Source organism: Hypanus sabinus, unplaced genomic scaffold (genome assembly GCF_030144855.1).
Source record: "Hypanus sabinus isolate sHypSab1 unplaced genomic scaffold, sHypSab1.hap1 scaffold_248, whole genome shotgun sequence".
Taxonomy (NCBI): Eukaryota; Metazoa; Chordata; class Chondrichthyes; order Myliobatiformes; family Dasyatidae; genus Hypanus; species Hypanus sabinus.
In genome coordinates this window covers 358728-377617 of record NW_026780602.1, presented here as the reverse complement: position 1 = coordinate 377617, position 18890 = coordinate 358728, and the positions used below count along the sequence as shown (strand labels likewise).

General features: G+C 45.3%; 2 non-coding genes across 2 annotated transcripts; both read right to left on the bottom strand.

Moving 5' to 3' along the window:
* Positions 1-1099: 1099 nt before the first annotated feature.
* Positions 1100-1171, bottom strand: trnae-cuc (transfer RNA glutamic acid (anticodon CUC)). The gene has a single exon. It is a non-coding gene; the product is annotated as a tRNA-Glu (tRNA).
* Positions 1172-6393: 5222 nt separating this feature from the next.
* On the bottom strand, positions 6394-6485 carry trnar-ucg (transfer RNA arginine (anticodon UCG)). Its single transcript is given in 2 exon segments — positions 6394-6429; positions 6449-6485. It is a non-coding gene; the product is annotated as a tRNA-Arg (tRNA).
* Positions 6486-18890: the final 12405 nt, after the last annotated feature.

Genomic DNA, 18890 nt, shown 5'->3' with positions numbered 1-18890 from the left:
AGATGTCAATCCAACGTGTTATCCAGTTGCGGAAAGGGTTTCACCAAGTGTTGTTCCCTCCCAGAGACTCTGACTGCTTCTGCATCCACAAAATCAAGTCCATACCGAGCAAAACTCAGTACAATGTCCCATTATATAACATTATTATCAATATGTTTCTGATCGAAGCTGGGGGCGCTGTCAGGGCGTTGAAATAAAGGCGGGCGACTGAAGTTTATCTCCTCTCACCTGGGGAGACGGTAGAAGATTTGGTGGAGGTGACTGGCCGACTTTTGACCGGCAACTGCTGTATGGCGGGGGGGGGGGGAGGATTGAGAAAAAGTCTCGGCCAGCCTGATCTTATTGAATGCCAAGGCTGGCTGAAAAGAATTGGACACTTCCCTTCTTTCTGTTGTCTGTCTGTTTAAAGAAAAGGAATACACAGGCCTTTGTTGGGCCTGGATGCTCTCCCGTGGATATAATAGTTCGCAATCTATGACATCAGTTTGCCTGAGGAATCATTTCCAAGGCTGAAACTGGCACAAGATTGATATCCATCTTTTGTTAATGATGCAGAATTGTACAATATATGTTTTGCGTACTGTCTGTCTTTTCGAGCCTGCAAAGATGCTGCAAGTGTTTCATTGTACCTGTCCCTCACCGTCCCTGTGCACACGGCAATAAACCCGACTGGACCTGACAATACTCACTGAGAATTGAGCAGTGATGACCCCGTGCAAATGAGTCAAGGTGATGTCGGCAAACTGAGTGAGTAGGACCAGAGTCCAATATGGGAAATGTATGGTCACCCGCTTCTACAGAGAGACAGCATCTCTGAGTGGATTGAGTTGCAGTGAGCAGTGAAGAAGTTCAAACCTACATTGTATCGATTGCAAGTTATTGTCTGTAAGACCTCGCACAGTTATTTCCAGCTTTATTGAGACAGCACCTGCGATATTTTTCTCAATGTCATGTTCTGCTCACGTATTTTGTGATTTTATGGTGCTGAATCAGGCGGATGCAGGTTAAGCATAGACAGGAATCGGGTTGTTGTGGAAGCAAGTTAATACACAAAATAATTTAAAATAAACACATTAAATTACAGCAGGCAATATCTTATTTCCCTGACCGGGAATCGAACCCGGGCCGCGGCGGTGAGAGCGCCGAATCCTAACCACTAAACCACCAGGGAAGATGATAAAGTTCTGACTAAAGCAGTAGACAACTACCAAACCAGCAAAATATGAAATGAAACCTATAGATGAATAATAATGAATAAATGTGATAAATAATGTCACGAATCTACTGCTCAGCACTTTGCAGACCGCGTGCTCACCCAATGCTTCAGGTTAAGAAACACTCTGGACTCTGAATGAATCAGTGGGAAACACTCGTTCTCCAGTGTCTTTATAAAGATGGTGACATTCAGATTCTCTTATGAGCCCCGGGTCATTTTTGTTTCTGTCTATCGCCTCGAAGCAATTCAGTAGTCGGCCCCCAATTCCCGGGACATTGTTGCCGATACATCTGGAGTCTTGTTCCTCACCCTCCGCCTGGATGAAGGTAGGAGAAAGAAAACCATACGTTCAGAATGCCCGAAATATGGTCTGTGGGTGGAATGGTAGGCTTTCCTGATCGTGCTCTAACAGTGGTCGAGTGTGCGGGAGCCCCTGGTACTGAGGATGATGTGCTGATGACAAATAAGCCTAGATTTCATTAAATAAGCCTGATAGAAACCCCGCAATGAATTGAAAGTCCTCAGGGTAGGCAGTTCCTTGTTTGCTGCCCGCGGCACTCAGTACATGGTTTGCTTGCTTAACATCTGCTCTGGCGGTATGTGAAGTGCCGTCCGGATCAATGAGGAGAACCTCTCGGTGAGCAGCACCGACAGAACTCAATCATTGGGTGTTGTGATTGGGCGAACAAGGGTGCGGCAAGACCGCTATGTACGGAGAGCATGAAGAGTTAGTCATGAAACAACACCGCCGTTCCAACCACCCCCCCCCCCAGCACCACAATACCTTCTTATCTTCTCCGAACGGTGGATTGAGAAGCCTTCCGGCTGTTCCACCGAACTGAGCCATGTCTCCATGAAACAGAGAAGACAGCAGCCCCTCATTTCCCACCGAAACTGCAATGTTGCGCTGACGTAATGCATCTTGTTTTCAAGTTATTGGCCTTTGGCTAAGAAGATGCCGGGTAGAGGATGCTTCATAGCCCGGCGATTTAGTCTGGCTTGAAGACTTCCGAACCGACCTCTTTTCCGGCAATGGTAATGGCTGACCTTTGCTGTTCGCTGAAAGGTGCCGCACCTGAAATCCCGAGAGTCAAGTCCACCTGGTCCTGCAGCAGCTCGTTACACTGCCGATTAACTTAGACAGCTCAACAGTACGTTTCTTAACGGGAAATTAGGGGTTTCAGATTGCAGCGACAGTGGTTCAAATGAAATACATCCAGACATTTTGCGAGCTGTCGGCAATACGTCGCGTGTATCGCCAGTGCCATCGTGGATATTTGGATTTATAAACAAATCTCAAAGTCGCTAAAAACTTATCAATAATGTAGACATGCCTCTCTTACTTTTGCCTACAAAACGCATCAGCTCGCAGATCATGGTTAAATACGACCTGTCTTTGATCTGTACAGCAAATGGAACAACGATGTATAAATGCAGGCCGTTGAGTCTAACAGCGTTGGGGGAAGAGTTACAGGAGGGGATGCGGGTGTTGGGATCTGTCAGCATTTAGACAGGCAGAGGCTAATTTGAGGTAATCAGGTGGTTCCTAAATTTGTAAATGACATCAGTATCGGTGGTGTCTTGGACAATGAAGCGGATAGACCAACTTAGAAAGTGGTCAAGGATTGGCAGGTGGAATTTAATTTGTCAAAATATAGCACTATGTAAAGTTAAGGCAGGGCAGTTCTTGCATAGTAAATGGCAGGACACTGGGAATATAGCAGAATCGGATAACCAAGCCGAAGGATGCATATTCGCTGAAACCGGTTATACACGTAGAAAAGGCATAGGAAGGATGCCAAGAGTGGAAACATACCGGGAAAGTTTCATGAGAATATTTCTTTGAAAACTCGATTATTATATAAGGATAGTTTGTGTAAGCTGAGAGATTTCTCCTTGCTGCATAGGACGCCGAGGGATGACATTCACGACGGTCACAGATAGACGTCAATATGTTTGTTGTGATGCGTCTAGTGAGATAGTATAGTGGGTAGTGTTTGTGGCTCTCACTTTCGGCGAAGAGAAAAGGAGAGCTAAACGTGTAATTCTCTCCCTGCCAGCGCATAGCCTCTCCGACAGAAAGCCTCATGTAGTGTCTACTCGCTGGCGACGCAGGCAAACTGAATTACTTTTGGACGCAGGCTGAACTACAAAGTGCAGGGAGGACGTCTGGCTCCTGTACACGTAGATCACAGGACCACCGGTGCGTGGACGCGTCCTGGTGCTCGTGTACAGATCCCTATGGGCATCCTCGGGAGAGACGAACGCTATGGGATTAGCACGGACAGCAAATCCGGAGTGGAGCTCCTTACCGGCTGAACGTCACAGAGCGCACTTCCGACAATATCCCCTCACGCTTATCTGGTTTGAACTCCATTTGCCACTTCTCAGCCCAGTTTTGCATCTCATCAATGTCCCATTGTAACCTCTGACAGACCCCAACACTATTCACAGCACACCCAACCTTTGTGCCATCATCAAATTTACTAACCCATCCCTCCACTTCCTCATCCAGGTCATCTATAAAAATCACAAAGACTTGGGGTCCCAGAACAGATCACTGAGGCACTCCACTGGTCACCGGCCTCCATACAGAATATGACCCGTCTACAACCACTCTTTGCCTTCAGTGGGCAAGCCTGTTCTGGATCCACAAAGCAATGCCCCTTTGGATCCCATGCCTCCTTACTTTCTCAATAAGCCGTGCACGGTGTACCTTATCAAAGGCCTTGCTGAAATCCAGATACACTACATCTACTGCTCTACCTTCATCAATGTGTTTAGTCACATCCTCAAAAAATTTCAATCAGGCTTGTAAGGCACGACCTGCCTTTCACAAAGCCATGCTGACTATTCCTAACGATATTGTGCCTTTCCAAATGTCAATAAATACTGCCTCTCAGGATCTTTTCCATCAGCTTACCAACTACTGAATTAAGCCTCATTGGTCTACAATTTCCTGGGCTATTTCTACTCCCTTTCTTGAATAAGGGAAGAACATCTGGCAACCCTCCAATCCTCCGGAACCTCTCCTGTCCCCATTGATGATGCAATGGGACGGTATGATCCCGAAATTAAAGGGATTACGTATGAGAAGCGTTTGATTAAATGTGGGTGCATATTATTGACAAGTACAGAATATTGAAAGACTGCGAGAGTATGGATGTGGTGGGAATAATTCACATAGTGGAGGGAGTCTAGGACCAGACGGCACTACCTCAGAATACAAGGGCGCCCCTTTAGGACAAAGATGAGGATAAAGTTCTGCCATCTCGGGAACTCATTGCTATGGACGGCTGAAAAGGCGGTCCAATTGGGTTCTTTATATAGCAAAAGTTTCTGATCAGTCAGGGCATCAAAGGTCACAGGCAGAAGGCGGGAAAATGGGGGTTGAGGGAAATAATGAAGCAGCACAAGCAACAACAAAGGAGTCAATAGCCCCCCCACCCCCCAACGTTTCAGCAAAAATCTTCAGCGCCCACCACCCACCAAGTAGCAATGGCAAAGTCCGTAAAGACAGATGTGCTCAATGGTGGGAGAGCTTTACCGGACATGTACTGGGCCGAACCCACCAGAGTCTGTAGGAACTTACGTTCAATGACATTCATGTTCCCATACCAAGCTATGAGGCAGCCAGTCGATACACTCGGTATCACATTTACAGAAATGTGTCAAGTTTCCAGCTGTCCAGCCGATCTCCGCAAACTCCGACGAAACCAAAGGCGCCGCCGTGCTTCCTTCGCATTTGCACTTGTGATGGGTCCGGGGCAAACCCTCTGAAATAGGAACACCCGGGGATTTGAAGTTGCTCACCCTCACTGATCCTCCGATGAGGACTGGCTCTTGGACCTCTGGTTTCTTCTCCATTTGCTTTGCTTGCATTGAGTGGGACGTTCACGGGCGGGGTGGAAGCTGGAGGCGAAGTGGTTGACATTGTCGAGCTCAGTGTGAATGCAGGAAGTGGCAGCAATACATTGGTCGACGCAGTTGGGGTGAGTTACCGGGGAAGGATTGGTACATTGGTTTGGTAGATTGATTTACTTAGGCAATGAAAAGGGAGAAATATATGGGACACATGCGGGTGTCCATGGCGACACATTGAATTTGGAGTAAGCGGGAGGAGCCGAAGGAGAAACTGTTGAGGTGAGGACCGGTTCTGCCAGACGGAGGGTGGTGATGATAGAGGGGAACTGGTTGGTGGTTTCCTTTCGAAATGTGGAGAGTGTTAAGGCCCTCTTGATGAGGGACCGGAAAGCCATGGAGAAAATGCGACGGTCGGGGCCAGGGAATCGAAAGCTTGTGAGTTGATCGAGAGCACAGGAAGCTTCGCGAATGTAGGTGGGAAGGGGCTGAATTATGGAGCATAGTTTGGGCTGGAGCTGGAAGAACACAGGATAGTGGGGCAGGAACTGGCAGAGACAATGGGCCTAACCGGACATTTAGGCTTATGAATCGAGTACGAGGTTGGAGCGGACAGTTCAGGGCAATGGAAACACGAGTTATCCACAGTGAATGGAGGTTCTCCGGAGTTGATGATATCAGTGATAATGCCGGATGCAGTTCTCTGAGGATCCGGTGTCGGGATTCTTCGAGGTGTATGCATCATGATAGGTGTGAAAGGTCCCGCCTAGTCTCAGCCAGTTGGAGGTCAGTCCGTCACTCTAAAACAGCAGCACTTTGTCAGCAGGTTGGATGGTAACTTTGGGACCGGTGCTGAGAGATTAGAGGGCAGTAAATTCAGTGGGGGTAAGGTTCCAGAAGCGGTGAAGATTCCTAATGTTGAGGCGGTTGATGTCTGCTCGGGAATTAGTGACGAAGACATCCAACAGCAGGCAGATAACCAGCGTGCTGTGTCCGAGAGGAGGAGGGTTGGAACCAGATGAAATCACCGGCAGTGCTGTGTGGTGAATTCTTGCCGATAAGATCTGCTCTGAGACGGAGCTGAATGTGAAATTAATTTTGCCTTCCCAGCAGCAGCTCCTCCTGAAGGTCTGAGAAGCTCCAGCAAATTGTTTACGTGTCGGCAGAAATACTACACAGACTAGACACTTAAAATTATATGTTGCGTAGAACGAAGACGATGCATTACGTTTTCCCCGGGGGTGGAGTATTCCGATTAATCCCCACGCGGATAATCATACTGCAGGGAGTGAACAGAATCCGCCAGTTTGTCAAAACGACCGTGGCAGGACTCGAACCTGCAATCTTCTGATGACTTCCATCATTCAAGCACCGAAGTCAGACGCCTTATCCATTAGGCTACACGGCCGTATTCTGCGAGAAAGGCCAAGGGGAACAATGGCGAACACACTGACTGCTGCAAGGCGTTTCCACCTGTAAAATCATTTGCTGACCGAGCTAAAAGTACTCGCCTGCAGTGATTTCATTCCTAGATGAACATTCGACCAGTTGTTGTGTCAATATCTCTCCATGCATTCCTGCTTTGGGCTGTTCAATATTCTGTTTCTGTCACACAGAAAGGAATTGTCAAAGGCACACGTCACTGTCTTTGGCAGCGGCGGTATATTCTGGGATTGGAATCAGTGACAATGGTCAACCACATTCAATACATTGTTGATCGAGTGAACTCGATTTATTTTTAGGTATTTCAGACGTTGGTTTGTTATTCCAGAACCGTGTAGCCATGCACTTGTGTCGGGAAAGCGTTAGGATGTTTGGATCTGCACAGCTGGACGAGCCCTTCAGCGTGTCTGTAATGTGGTAGCTATCAGGTTATTGCATTTGCCCAGTACACAGAAAGACGTCATTCTCTAACTTGATGCCAAATTCCTATAATATTTGTTTACATGAAATCGAGCGATATAATGACAAAGCTACGGAAATTTCATTTAATTCATCTTAATTTATCTTATATTACAACTCAAAACACTCACAGGTTCTTCAAGTTACGGATCACGGAATCGATCCTTTTGCGTTAGCACGTCCATGGCGTCTGTGTCTGCATTAGCTATTTCCCTGTTTTATGTGGTTGGCACAAATCTCTCTAAACTGTCCATGGCCTCAGGTTTAGCAGATCATTACCTGAACCTGCCACCACAGTTAGTTGCTCTGATTAGATTATCCAAGAGCAAGAATCAGTCCAGAGTCCACAGAATGGTGTGTGTGTGTGTGTGTGTGTGTGGGTGGGGGGGGGGGGGTTGGTAGAGAAATCAGAGCCTTTTCATAACAAAAGGCTACTTGTTTGACAGTAGTCTCAGGGTTAGCAGATCGTCAACTGAAGCTTTCGGTGTCCACGTTCAGTTGTTCTGATTAGATTATCCAAAAGCAAGAATCAGTTCAGAGTCCACAAAATGGTGTGGGGGTGGGGGGGCGGGTTAGAGATATCAGTCCCAACATAACAAATGGCGACTTGTTTGAGAATGGTCTCAGGTTTAGCAGATCTACACCTGAAGCTTCCTGTGTACACATTCAGTTTCTCTGATTAGATTATCCAAGAGTAGACAAACTCGCGGGGGAAACAGAGAGAACTGCTTTGTCTGCTTCCCCTGTCCTTGATCAGACAGTAGTTTCTTTCAGTCAGCGGGGTGTTTTATGAGCCCTTCCTTCTGCCACAGAGAGTGTCTTTCTCGGGTTAGCTGTCGTTAAATGCTCCAGTGTGGATGGTGGAGGGTTTTGCTGAGCTGCCGAGTGCTGTAGGGGTCGGAGGGTTTTACAGAATTGGGGAGTGATGTAGGGGTTGAAATGGATTTACGGATGGCGAGGGGTGATTGGGTGTCTCTCTGCCACTGTGGAAAAGTACTTTACTCGTAGTATCAAGGTGGAATTTCTGTCTGTAACGAAATGAAACATATTGTAGCGGAGTTTTTTTTTTGCTAATAATGATCATGCGATATTATACTGAGGGAACCTGAGTACCTGACTGCAGACCGCAGTCCTTACACTGTATTCCATCTGCCACCTCATTGTCTGTTCTCCACACCTGACTGAGACCTTCTGCAGAGACCTGGTTTGCTCTCAGCTACCTGTCCTGCACTTACGTTTGTATCATCTGAAAAGCTGGTCACCAGGCCATAAATTCTGATCATTGATCCAGAATCCAGAACTGATCATTCATCCAGATAGTTGATATCTAACATGAAGAGAGGCGTTCTCAATACTGACCCCAGCAACATACCGTTAGTAACCGGCTGCAAAGAGCGTAGGCTCGCATTGTACTGACTCTTTGCTCTTGCCAGTAATCCAACCATCGATCCATGCCAGTATCATTCCTGTAATACCATGACCTGTGATGTTGTTATGCAGACTCATGTGCAAAACCTTGCGAAAGATCATCTGAAAATTCATGCAAACAAGGTCCATTGTCTTTCATTTCTCTATCTTGCTTATTAATTACTCAAAGAATTCCAACAGATTTCTCAGGAAAGATTTCCCCAAAGGAAAACTCATGCGCCTTTAAGTAGACCGAGAAATCATCCTGAAAGGAATCCAAAGTCTTCCCAACCACTGGACCATCTGTTCCATCATGTCCTTTCTTCTTCCTCCCTCCTTTTAAAAGAGTGGAGTGACATTTGCAACTTTCTAGTCCCGCAGAAACTTTCCAAAATCAAAAAACTCTTGAAAATCATTACTCCTTCTGTAATTGAAACATGAGGAGGCACTTCTTCACTCAGAGGCGGTGATAATGTGGAATGGGCTGCCAGAGCAAGTGGTAGTATCGATTTCAACAATTCAGTGAATTTGGATGGATACATGGAAGCGACGGGTACGGAGGGATATGGTCCGGCTGGAGATTGCTGGAACTAGACCGATTACGGGGTTGGCACATTCAGCTACCTATTTCTGAACAATGGTCCAGGAGTCTTATCTACCTTCAGGACTTTCAGCTTCCAAAGCACATTTTCTCCTCAGTAATCGCATCTATGCTCACTTCTGCCCCCTCTGCGCTTTAATTATTGGTATTCGTGGCGAAATAGATGGTAAGTCAGAGTAAGAGGTGTATGGGGCAGGGGTGGAAGTACAAGGTGGTTCATTGATGAAAATGGGAGGGCGTTGGTGAAATAAAATATCTCCTCAGGATATATCTTCTATAACGAAACCAGGATTCAGAACTCCATGACGGCATGTGTAAAACTAATAAGTATAGACAGATAAACTTAATCCAGGGAAATGAAGAAATGGTCACTATAGAAGATTAAGTTAACCGCTCATGTCTCTCCATTGAAAACATCCCCGCGAGGTGAGCAGACAAGTTCCTAGCAAACTGAGAAGTCAGTCCGTTTCGCGATGCCCGAACTTCCAGTTTTACCAGCTTGAGCTGAGAAACAAAAAAAATAATAATTGTTTTTATATGTTGACAAATTCTCCATAGGCGGACGAACGCTGCTTCATCATCAAAGGCCTAGCAATTAATTCAATTAATAAAATTTATATCTAAAGATAAAAACACGAACATTGGACAAAGTAAAACATGAAAGTTGTAATAGAGCTGGTAGAATCAGCAAGATACAATGCAAGCAGGAGATGAGCATGAAACATGAGAACATAAGACGTAGGAGCAATTATTGGCTCATCGAGTCTGCTCCGCCATTTCATCATGGCTGATCTAATTTTCCACGCAGCCCCAATCTCTTGCTTTCTCCCTACATCCCTTCATCTCCTGACCAATGGAGAATCTATCAAACACTGTCTGAAATAAACGTACTGAACTGGCCTCCACAACTACCTTTGGCAACAAATTACACAGATTCATCACTCTCTGGCTAATCTCATCTTCGTTCCAAAAGGACGCACCTCCATTCAGAAACTGTGGTTCAAGACTCTCCCATCATAGAACATTCTCTCCACATCCAATCCATCGAGACATTAGATAGGTTTCAATTATGTCACCCATCATATTCTCTCCTTATGATAAGATATTCAATCCTGGAATCATTTTCGTAAACCTCCGTTAAACTCACTTCATGTTAGCCCATCCTTTCTAAGATCAGGGGCCCAAAACTGCTTACAGTATTCCAAGTGAAACCTCGCCAGTACTTTATTAAGCCTCAATATTAAGTCCTTGCTTTTATCTTCAAGTCCTCTTGAAATGAATGCTAAAATTTGATTTTATTTTTCCACCAACAGAGCTACGCAACCTTTTCTGCGTCCCTGTGCGTCCTTTCTAGAAACTTACAAGTATATCGGACATATGCGATCCGCTGGATACTGCAGATGCTGGGAATCCAGTGCAATACAGGGGCTCAGCAGGTCAGGCCGCATTTATGGACGGGATCAAAGTTTTGGGCTAAGACGTTGCATCAGAACTCATGATACGCGGGTTTCTGGAATACCAACAGGCAAGTGAAATATAAAGTAGTGCGATAAAGGGAAAACATGAGAAAATTTACTGCAAGGCTTAAGAAAATTGACCAAGCAGATCTCCATTGTATAGCAAATACATCAAAGGCAATAAACACTTCAGCTACATCAATTGCTTAAGTATTATTTCGGCAAAATTTACTATTTCCCATTCCGATCTGAACATTTTACAAATGAAAAATAGGAACTGAAATGACAAATTAAAAAAAATATTGTTTGCAAGAAGCCCCCTTAGATTAACACTACCGAGGACAGAAGGAGGAAAAGCTATACAGACTTTAAAAAAAATCACCCAACAGTCTGATAACACTTCTAAAGTACGTACTTGTATATAATAAATAAACAGGATTCAGCACTCCATGACAGTATATGGAAGTCGGCTAAGAAATACAGACCAGAAAACTTAAATGAGAGGCCAGTTCAGAAAAATTAATCATCACTATGGAAGAAAACGTTAACCAGTGTAATTTAATAAAGCAAATTTGGCAGGGGGATGGGAACCGGAGTGATGGGGCTGAGGAAGGAGAAAACTGAAATAAATCCGAGATCGTGTGCAACATAGATGACAGAAAGGACAGGCTGGAGATGAGACATAATCACAGCCACTGGGATGAGTTACAGGACAATAGAAGCTTGGTGCAGTTGCAATAGAAAAACCACATACTGGACTGAAAGTGTGGTATTTGAATGCACGCAGAATAAGAAATAAAATGGCCGATCGTGAAATTCAGCTGCAGGTTGGAAAGTATGACTTTGTGGCCATCTCTTAAACTTGGCTAAAGAATGGCCATTCTTTGGCAGCTGAACTTCCAAAGGTATACGGTGTATCGGAAAGATAAGTTAGTAGGCAGAAGAGGTGAGTGGCCCTGCGTATAAGAAATAATATTAAAACATTCGAAAGGATGACATATGACTGGAAGTTGTAGAGTCTCTGTGGGTTGAGGAAACAACTGGCGAGTAAATGTACCGCAGTGGCAGCTGAATACAGGCCTCCAAACAGCAGCCGGAATGTGGTTTACAAATTTCAGAAGGAGATTGAAAAGGCGTGTCAGGAGGTCAATGTCATGATAATCATTGGGGATTTTAACATGAAATTTGTTGAATGCCTAAGGGACGGCTTTTTGGAACATCTTGTCACCGAGCCCCTAGGGGATCGGCTGTGCTGGAGTGGGTGTTGCGCAATGATCCGGAGGTGATGAGACAGCTTAAGTTTAAGGAACCCTAAGGGAACAGTGATCACAATAAGACCGAGTTCACTTTGAAATCTGAGGAGGAGAAGCTAAATTCCAACGTGTCGTTATTTCGGTGGAATACAGGAAATGGCAATAGTATGAGAGGGGAAACTGCCAAGGCAGAACGAAAAGGGACACTGGCAGGAATGACTGCAGAACAGCATTGGCTGGAGTTTCTGCGAAAAATGTTGGAAGTGAAAGAGATCTATTTCAAATAAGAAGAAATTTTCGAATGGAAGAAGAACACCACCGTGGCGGACAAATGAAATCAAAGCCAAAGCCAAAACAAAAGTGGCAGCATACAAGGAAGCCAAAGTTAGTGGGAAATAGCGGATTGAGAAGCTTTTAAAAACTTGCAGAACGAAACTAAGAAGGTCATTAAGAAGGAAATGATAAATTATGAAAAGAAGCTGGTGTCTAATATCAAAGAAGATAGGGAGTTATACAAAAAGTATATAAGTATATAAAGGGTAAAAGATATAGATATAGGTAAGATATAAAGGGTAGCTATAGGACCAATGGAAACTAATGCTGGAGTTATAGTAATGAGGGCCGAAGAGATGGCAGAGGAAATGAATATCTTGCATCAGTCTTCACAGTGGAAAACGTCTGCAGTATACCAGATATTCAAGAGTGTCAGGGAAGTGAGGTATGTGCAGTGAAATTTACGACTGAGAAGGTGTTCAGGAGGCTTAATGGTCTGGGGTTTAATAAATCACCTGGACCTGATGGAATGCACCCCAGGGTTCTGAAAGAAGTAGCTGGAGAGATTGCGGAGGCATTAACAATGATCTTCCAGAAATTGTACTGAATGACTGGAGAATTGCAAATGTTACTCCGCTACTTAAGAAGGTGGGAGGCAGCAGAACGGAAACTATAGACATGTTAGCCTGACATCAGCGTTTGGGAAGTTATTGGAATCGATTGTTAGGGATGAGATTACGGAGTACCTGGAGGCACCTGACAAGATAGGCCAAAGTCAGCATGGTGTCCTAAAATTACTACATTCTTTGAGGAAATTGCAAACAGGGTAAACAAAGGAGATGTAGGGGATGTGGTGTGCTTGTATTTTCAGAAGTCCTTTGACACACAAGGCTGCTTATCAGCACAAGAGCCCATCGAATTACAGGGGAGTTACTAGCATCAGTAGATCTTTGGTTGCTCGGCAGTAGCCAGGGGGTGGGAATAAAGGAATCCCATTCTGCCTGGCTGTCGGTAACCGATAGGGTTCCACAGGGGTCTGCTTTGGACACGCTCCTTTTTAAGATTTATGTCTATGATGTGAATTATGGGATTAATGGAATTGCAGCTAAATTTGCCGATGATACAAAGATAGATGAAGGTCTCAATTACGCAGCATAGTTCCCTCAATTAATGAAGGGAATTTCCGTACATTTTAACTACTTTGTTTATATTCTTCAAGAGTTGTCCCAAATAAATTGCTACCTAAATTAACTGATGCTTTAATTAACTGAAAATATAAAAATACAAAAAATAAGTAAGTAGTACCAAACCAAAATAGTTCCTGCTCGTCCAGGAAAATAATACTGGAGGGGGAAATGCTGGTCGTGAAAATTGAGTGTGGGTCTTCATGCGTCTGTACCTCCTCTCCAATGGCATTAATGAGAGGAAGGTGTATCATGTGTGATTTTGTGTCCTTAATGTTTCTTTTTGAAGGGATCCTCGATGATAGGCAAGCTAGTGTTCATGATGGGATTTTTTCAAGATTCAATATACAAGATTCAAAAACTTTATTGTCATTCTAACCGTACATCAACTCTGCATGGCAGATTGAGGCAGCGTTTCCCAGGGGCAGTGCAAACATAACATAACAAACGCAAAATATAAAAATAAACATATCAATAAACAGTATAACACAACAGCCACATGTCAGTTAATGTCAAGTTATAAGTGTCCAGTGCAAGTTAAAAGCGTCCAAAGCTGAGTGAGGCATAACAGCTATTTAGCAGTCTGGCTGCCTGTGGGAGGAAGCTGTTTGGTAGTCTTGTGGTTTTTGTTCTGATGCTTCTCTAACGTTTGCCTGGTGACAGAAGAACAAACAGTTCATGGAGAGGCTGTGACGGGTCTGTAATGATGTACCGTGTCTTCTGGAGGCATCGACTCTGAAGGAGGTCTTGGACAGAAGGTAGGGAGACCCCAATAACCTTCTCTGCTCCCATAACCACCCTCTGCAAGGCTTCTTTGTCGGCAGCACTGCAGCGGGAGTCCCAGGTTGTGATTCAAAAGGTCAGCACACTTTCAACCACGCCTCTGTAGAATGTGGTTAAGATGTTAGCGGGGAGTGATGCTTGTTTAAGCTTCCTCAGAAGGTGCAGTCTCTGCTGGGCTCGTTTCACAATCCCAGTGTTGTTCCTGGACCAGGTGAGATTGTCAGAGATCTGCACCCCATGGAACTCGATATTTTCCACTGTCTCCACTGTGGAGCCGCTGATGCTGAGGGGTGTATGCTCAGGCTGAGACCGTCTGAAATCGACGATCATCTCTTTGGTTTTTGGTGACATGAAGCATCAAGTTGTTGTCACTGCCCCAGCTCTCCAGGTGTTTGACCTCCTCCCTGTACATTGTCTCATCATTTTTGCTGATGAGCCCCACCACTGTGGTATCATCAGCAAATTTAATGATCAGGTTCGCCTTGAATCTGGCTGCACAGTCACGTGTTAGCAGTGTAAACAGCAATTGGCTAAGCACACAGCATTGTGGGTATCCAGTGCTCAGTGTGATGGAGTCAGAGATCTTCCGACCAACACGGACTGACTGTGGTCTCTCTGTTAAGACATCCAGAATCCAGTGACACATGGCAGTGTTAAGGCCAAGCAGCGACAGTTTCTCCACTAGTCTCTGCGGGATGATGGTATTGAACGCTGAACTGAAATTAATGTACCGGATTCTGGCATAAGTGTCCAAGTGAGAGAGAACTGTGTGCAGTGTGGTGGATATTGCGTCCTCCGTAGAGCGATTTGGACGATAAGCAGACTGTAGAGGATCCAGCGATGAGTGGAGGCTGGCTGTGATATGAGGCTTGACAAGCCGTTAAAAACATTTCATCACTTTGGGGGTCAGGGCGACGGGACGGTAATCATTCAGACAGGCTACAACTGATTTCTTTGCTACAGGGATGATTGTGGAGGTTTTGAAGCATCTGGGGCAATGGTTTGACTAAGGGAGATGTTGAAAATGTCTGTCAGGACATCTGCTAATACATCAGCAAATTCCTTGTGCTCACTTCCAGGGATGTTGCCGGGATCTCCAGTTTTTCGTGGGTTGACCATGGCAAGGGTCCTCCGTGTGTGCTCTGAATCAATGATTGGAGCCGGCGGGTCATATGGTAAGAAGGGACTGGCTCTGCCACTTGCTTTAGTGTTTAATGCTTCAAAGCGTGCAAAGCGTTTGTTAAGCCTGTTTGGAAGAGAGACAACGCTGTCATTGGTTTTCTGCCTGATCTTGTAGTCTGTCAGAGCTTTAATTCCCTGCCACATCCGTCTGGTGTCACCTGTGTCACAGAAGTGTCCATGCACTTTTCGCTTTCCTGATCCCTGGTGAAAGCGCAGACTTGGCTGAGCGAAGCGCACCCCTGTCCCCGATCTGTAGGGTGATTACGGGCCTTCAGTAGTGAAGGCACCTCTGTTGTCATCCATGGCTTTTTATAACCACGTGCGGTGAGCATTTTCTTCTCAGTGACATCCCCCGTGCATTTGGCTATGTAGCTGATTACTGCCTCCGCATGCTCGTCCATGTCTGTATGGTCATCATAGGAGGCTGCTGTTTTGAATTTGTCCCAGTCTGAGTGCAAAAGACAGTATTGTAGTGCTGAGTCTGCTCCTTTTGGACAGACCCTTTTCTCTGCTCTCACACGTTTAAGCAGTGGTTTATGTTCTGGTGTTAACATGACAGATATGTGGTCAGAGTGGCCAAGATGGGCGCGGGGTGCTGCTTTGTATGCCTGTGGTGTTTTGATATAAACCAAGTCCAGTGTGTTGTCTGCCCTGGTTTTGAAATCCAAATATTGCAGGAAATTGGGGAACACAGTCTTTAAGCTGGTGTGGTTAAATCACCACAAAGTTGTCAGGGTTTCGGGATGCGGACAGACTTAGGGTGTTTTCTCTAATATGCGGCTACAAGCTGAATTTCGGATCGCACAGATTTAGATGTATGCTTCAAATATGGGAGCGCGGAAGCATTCGCTGGGTGCACGGATTTGGGGATGCTCGCAGTCTTAGGGGAGTGATCTGGAAAAAGGGGGTGCACGCGGATCTGGAGCTGAAAAGCAATGTTATGTTATGTGCGGATTTTTAATGTTGAGGCAGTCATTTTTTTTCTCAACTGTTTAAAATGATTCCTGCTCTGAGATTTATAGATATGTCCATCAATATGAAGGTGCGCACTAATTTGGGGATGTTCATTGATTTAACCGTGTGTCAGCCTCTCTGGAGTTGCAAAGGAGTTCGGGGATGTGCGGAGATTTGCGTCTGTTGGGGTGTGTGGAGCTGCACACTAATTTGTGGGGTTCAGGCGTATTTGGTGGTGCACATGGATTTGGGCCTGCACACTGATTTGATGTTGCGTGTGGATTTGGGGCTGTGCACAGATTTAGGGGTGTGTTGGTTAAAAACGGTTGCAAGTGTGTGTATGTCGGTTGATTTGGAGATATGATAATCTTGAAGCTGTTTCATTTGTAGACGCCGAAACAATGAATGCACTTTCAATGTTGAACTTTGTTCTTGCTGTATTAGTAATGTGGATAGAGTTATTTTCTGAACTTTTTGAAAGGTTTCTTGCTCTGGGACAATCAAATGTGCGTGTGGGAAGTCAACAGGTTTCGCGACGTGACGGATTTGGGGTTCATATCGATTTAGGGATGTGCGCAGATTATGGAGTGTGTCGGGGAATATTGGCGCAGAGGAATTTAGGGTGCACTCGGATGTGGGAGTATGCGCGCAGAATTATGGATTTATTGGCGCATATGGATGCACACGGATTTGGGGTTGCCAGTGGACCTGGGTCTCGAAATTACTTCATTTACAGGTATTTTCATAACAGATGGGCTTAAACTGAAACTTGTTCTGTTTACGTCTCTAATATGGAGGCAGAAATTCCGTGAAATGTTTGAAATGACACTTTCTCTGAGATAATGCAATATTCAGATGGGGGTTTGAGCAGGTTTGCGGGTGTACGCGGATTTAGGATACACAAGCACTTCGGGGTGTGCGCTGATTTATTGGCGAGTCGTCAGATCTGCGGCTGCGCACGAATTTGCAGAGTGTCGGTGCATTTGGACACGTGACGTGTCTCAGGAATGTTTCATTTCTAGATACTTTATTAATAAATGTATAAATGATCTTTAAACTGAACTTTCTTTAACGAGGAGACAACAATTTTTTGAACTATTTGAGATTATTATGATTTTTCACTCGGACGGCGAAGTGTGCATGTGGGGATGTTAGCGCGTTTGCGGGTGTACAGGGATTTGACAATGTATGCATTTCGGGATGTGTCGTCAAATACAGGTACGATCACCAATATGGGGGTGCCATTGGAGTTGGGGTCGTGCCGAATCTCAGGATTGATTCGGAAACCCCATTTCTTCCCGGACGTCTCAGTAAACGGCTCCTTCCCCCTCGCCAGCAGTCTCCAACTCAGCGCCGAGAAACCCGCAGTTCTCCAGCCTGGTACGTCTGGGGTTTACACGCTCGGTCCCGCCAGTCTGCGAGATCGGGATGTGCGGCCCACCCAGGCCTCAGCATTTGTCTGAATGCTGTGCGTTTTGCTGCCCTGTTACAGCTCGTCACACGAGACAACAAATTCACACGGTACGCAAATAAAAGAAGTTTATTTAGAGCTGAAACATTACTGAATGTGCACAGGCAGGAGCCCAAAATTTCCAAAACCCGTACTCATCGATCCGCAGCAGACTCCCCACGTTGTCTCCACCGAATCACGGTCCCCACCTGATCGGATCCTACGACCTGTCCTCTCCGGAGTTTTCGCCAGGAAGTAAACTGTTAACCGATGGACATTTACGTTCGAGTGCGGGATTCAATATCGAAAGCGGTATGCCGGGTGACGAGAGCGGGACTATGAAAACAATAAATGAAAACAAAGGGAAAGGCGAGTGTAATAATTGGTCGGAGATGGTTGTCGAGGGCTGGGTGACGACAGTTCCGAAGCTGTGTCTCCCATAGGTTTTGGACCATAGAAACACAGAACAATACAGCAGAGAAACAGGCCTTTTTGCCTTTCTTGGCTGTGCCGAACCATTTTCTGTCTAGTCCTACTAACCTGCAAGTGGTCCATACCCCTCCATATACCTCTCATCCATGTACCTGTATGTTTTTCTTAAATGCTAAAAGTGAGCCCGCATTTACCACTTATTTTTCCAGCTCATTCCACACTCCCACCACTCTCTGTGTGAAGAAGCCCCCCAACCCAATGTTCCCTTTAAACTTTGCCCCCTTCACCCTTAACACATGTCCTCCGTTTTCTTTTTCTCCCCTAGCCTCAGTGGAAAATACCTACTTGCATTCAGTCTATCTATACCCATCATAATTTTATATACCTCTATCAATTCTCGCCCCATTTTTTCCACGCTCCAGGGAATAAAGTCCTAACATATTCAACCTTTCTCTGTAACTCAGTTTCATAAGTCCCGGCAACATCCTTGTAAACCTTTTCTGCACTCTTTCAACCTTATTAATATCCTTCCTGTAATTAGGTGACCAGAGCTGGACACAATACTTCAAATTCGGCCTCACCAATGCTTTATACCACCTCACCATTACATTCCAACTCTGATACTCAATACTTTGATTTATAAAGGCCAATTTCCAAAAGATCTCTTTACGACGCTATCTACCTGTGACGCCATTTTTCGGGAATTCTGTATCTGTATTCCCAGATCCCTCTACTCTGCTGATCTCCTCAGTGTCTTACCATTTACCTTGTATGTTCTACCTTGGTTTGTTCTTCCAAAGTGCAATACGTCACACATGTCTGCATTAAACTCAATCTGCCATTATCAGCCCAAGTTTCCAGCTGGTTCAAATCCCTCTGCAAGCTTTGATAACCTTCCTCACTGGCCACTACCCCTCCAGTCTTTGTATCATCAG